The 4,297-nt window shown below is 35.2% G+C and overlaps 1 pseudogene; it reads left to right on the forward strand.

Annotated features, from left to right (window-relative positions):
• Positions 1 to 2,219: 2,219 nt before the first annotated feature.
• Positions 2,220 to 2,745, forward strand: LOC118722381 (annotated as a pseudogene).
• The last annotated feature ends 1,552 nt before the right edge of the window (positions 2,746 to 4,297 follow it).

Genomic DNA, 4,297 nt, shown 5'->3' on the forward strand with positions numbered 1-4,297 from the left:
CAATTCATCACCTTAAAAATTAGAATAAAGTATATTATCACTCTATAGTTAGAGAAAAGGAATTTGATAAAATTCATCACCTGTTGTTTTTTTTAAATAAGAAACTAAATACAGAACACTAGAAATAATAGGAACCTCCTTAATCTGATGAAAAATCCTACTGAAATAGAATACTTAATACTGAAGTGCTGAAATTTCCTCTGAGATCAGAAATGAAGCAAAGATACACATTATTGCCACTCTTATTCAAAAGGTACTGGAGGTCCAGCCAGGACAATAAATCACTGTCATCATTTATAAATGGCATAATTGTACCTGGAAAAATCCAAAATAATTTAAAGGTAAGTTATTATATTTAGAATGTGAATTTAGCAGGGTCTCAATATCTGATCAATTTATAAAATTCAATTGTATTTTTATAAATAAACAACACTATTATAAACCTAACAATAACACTGAGTTTAGATACCTTGCCTTAAATATAATAAAAGATGCACAAAACTTCAACATAGATAACTTTAAACTATTATTGAAAGAAGTTGTAAAATCCCTAAATAAAGAGATATACCTAGTTCATGAATTAGAAGAGTCCATGTTGTAGACATGTCAATTCTCCCAAAATCAATTGATGGACTCAAAGTAACAGTCAAAATCCCAGCAAGGGTTTTTGGAGGGAGAAATTAACAAGTTTCTTAAAATTTACTTTTTAAAATGCAAAGAACCAGAAACATACAAGGTAGATTTGAAGAATATATTTGGAGGACTTATGTCACTGGATATCACGCTACATTAATTAAGACAATATTTCACCAATTTAAGCTTAGGCAAATGGACCAATGAAATGCAAGAGGGAAGCCAGAAACAGACCCTGATTTATGGTTAGGTCGTATTACAGAATCATGAACAGCAGAACTGTAACAAACTGGATATCCAAAGAGAAAACTTAATCTTGATCTTACATTATCTTACCTAATAATAGAAAAACATGTAAATCAGCCGTACCTCTGCTACACCACCAGCCAATCAGGATTGATATACAAATTAACCCAACAGAAAGTGGTTAACTTGCATACACAGGCACTGAGTGACAGAGGTGGATGCTTGTGTCGTCACCACGGCATCAACACAGGCATTGTGATCCACCCCTGGTCTCTCAGGGCCTCTGGGCAGCATGGAAAGGCTGGGTCAGATTGGAAAGAGGTGGCTCCAGGGTCTGAGCACAAAGGGGCTGGGCCATAAAGGAAAGGCAGTGCTGGCAGCCAGGGAAAGGAAAGCCCTTTCTAGCATGAATCTTCGTGCATCAGGCTTCTAGTGTCATATATTCAATTTTAGATGGATTGTAGGTGTAAATATGTAAATAAGTTTTTACAACATGATGCAGAAAAATACTCTCATGATCTTGGCAAAAGCAAAGACTTCTCAAATAGGAACTTAAAAAGTACTAATCATAAAGGAAAAATTGGTAGTTGATTGCATACAAATTAAGAACTTCTGCTTATTGCAAAACTCATTTTGAGGATTAAAGAGTTACAATGCAGAGTATCTTGCAATTCTCAGATATATCCAGAATATTTAAAGAACCTCTTTAAATAAAATGTGAGATAAATCTAATATATAGCCAAGGACCTGAAGAACAGACATGTTACTTCTCTTTCCAAAGAGCTAAATCGATTTTGGTACATCCAATGGCGTACTATGCCACTGTAAAAAAGAATGTGAATTATTTCTATTCACTACTGTGCTATGCTAGGAGAAAAAGGGAATGTGGAAAAGAGGTTGAATGGCAATATAAATATTTATGTCTGTATTATACTACCTCTGTACTAGTTTGGCAGCATAACCACACAGAAGGGAAATATCCCAGGTAACTTTAAATGCAGTATTTTGAATATTCATCTCTAGTGGAATGAATATTCTAAGGATCAAAGAAATACAAACACAACTTATATTGCTTTCAGTAATCATCTTGTTGGTGGTAATCTGAATATTATTCTTATTGTTATATGCTATTGTAAGATAAAGCAATTAAGTAATTATTTTAGTTCCAGAATCAAGAATGTTGGTGCGGAACAAAATGGAGCTATAAGAGGAGTTTAAGTAAAAACCCTATAGTCCTGAATTTGAATTGGAAGCATCGGTGAGAAATTATGATGTGTTTTGTCTTAAAAAAAATACTTTTTTCTGCCCCTTCCAGACCTGGTATGACAGGAGGCACGATCATGGGAGTGCACATTCACTACAACAAAGACCAAAAGGCGCCCAAGAGCCAGGCCATCTACTTCGGACTGTTGGCTAAGCTGTACAGGTTTCTGGCCAGAAGAACCAACTCCACCTTCAATCATGTGGCATTGAAGTGGTTGTACACAAGTCATACCAACCTGCCACCTCTGTCCCTTTCTGGGATATTGAGAAAGTGAAGCTTCATGGCAGGGAAGGAAACCCAGTGATGAGTGCATGCAGGAGGTGTCCAAACTGACAGTGTGTGCACTTTGTGTGAGCAGCCACCAGAGCCAGCTCCTCAAGTCCAGGAGCAAGATGCTCACCTTTGACCAGCTGGCCTTGGACTCCCCCAAAGGCTGTGCCACCATCCTGCTTTCTGATCCTCAGAAAAGCCAATAAGTGGACAGGCATTGTGGCAGGGCCCCAGGAACCACTCACAGCCACTCCTAATCTTACCTGTGGTCCAAGGGCTGGAAGTTCAAGTACACAAGAGGCCCATGGGCCAGCCACTGCTGCAAAAATTAACCCCAGATCCTAACTTGTTATTAAAAGATTTGCATGCAAAGAATTACTTATTTCTTAGCTTTGTTCACTGAAAGCAATGACCAATCCAGAAGCAATGACCAATCCAGAAGCAATAGACACCCTTATCCAAATGGTGATCTTTAGTAGATACAACTTCCTATGATTAAAAAGAACCAAAGATCCTTGGAAAAATGGCTGACTCGGTGTGGGGCAGGCAATCTACAGCTTGTCAAATCAGAATGCAAGAAAAATTAGGACTATTCGAATTTTTCCCAATAAATTCACTCATCAACTTGTAAAGGTCTCCACTGGTTAACGATAGAATAATTTGAGCAGTAATAACAACAATATCTAAAAATGAATTAAAACATAACAAGTATGTTTCATTTATTTTTTAAAGATATATTATTGATTTTTTTTACAGAAAGGAAGGGAGAGAAATCGAGAGCTAGAAACATCGATGAGAGAGAAACATTTATCAGCTGCCTCCTGAACACTGCCTACTGAGGATGTGCCCACAACCAAGGTACATGCCCTTGACCAGAATGGAACCTGGGAACCTTCAGTCTGCAGGCCAATGCTCTATCCACTGAGCCAAACCAGTTAGGGCACAAGTATGTTTTAATTTGTGAGTGTGTGATACTTTAAAAAATGCTTTGAAAAAAATGTTTTGATTACTTTGAGAAAATGTTAAAGATTTAACTCATTTAAAAACTGGTTAACACAGAAAGAAATATTTATTCTGCCTCAAGGTAAACAAATAGTTGATTAAAAAGAATACTTCTTTGGAGAAGTGTTTCAGCTAGTAAATGCAAAAGGAATAATAAAAGAGTGCATTTTGCAGCTCTTAATGAATTAAAGGATCTAGGCAATGATCATTAGTGGCTGTTAACATGTCAAAAAGAGAGACAACCAGACATTTTATGTCTCTTGATGGATATACACAAAATAAAATATTCTTGCTTAAAAAAATCAAACCTGAATCTGATCAAGCCTCTATTGCAAGAAAACATTCTCAAAATTCTAAGGGACTATGAAGAGCAAAATGCACAAACAAAAAACTACAAACTTTAAAAAGAAAAAATGTGAAAGAGAACACATAGATTAAATGAGGCTTAAGAGATGTATTAATCAATTGCAATTTATGTACCTTATTTGGATCCTAATTTAAACAAAAAATATATGTCCAAAACAGCCAGAAAATCTTTAACTGAGATACATATTAAAATATTTACAGAAGAAAGTTAATGTCAGATTAGTGAATGTTTGCTCTAATAGCTATGTGATTTCTATGCAAAATCTCAGTTAATATAGTTTTTAAATTAAAATGCTTTCTGAGGCATCTGATATAATTATAGACACTCTGACCAACATTTTAATTAATCCTACTTATGATTTATCTTTCATAATATATTCTAAAAGAATAGTACTTCTCTCCAAAGAACCAAGCTTGATTTGGTCACTTATAAATTATGTCACTTTTTTGTTATTATTATGCTTTTTTTTTTTTAACTAAACACCCATTCAGGAAAGGAAGATACACAATAAAGAA

This window comes from Pipistrellus kuhlii, unplaced genomic scaffold (assembly GCF_014108245.1).
Source record: "Pipistrellus kuhlii isolate mPipKuh1 unplaced genomic scaffold, mPipKuh1.p scaffold_m20_p_2, whole genome shotgun sequence".
Taxonomy (NCBI): domain Eukaryota; kingdom Metazoa; phylum Chordata; class Mammalia; order Chiroptera; family Vespertilionidae; genus Pipistrellus; species Pipistrellus kuhlii.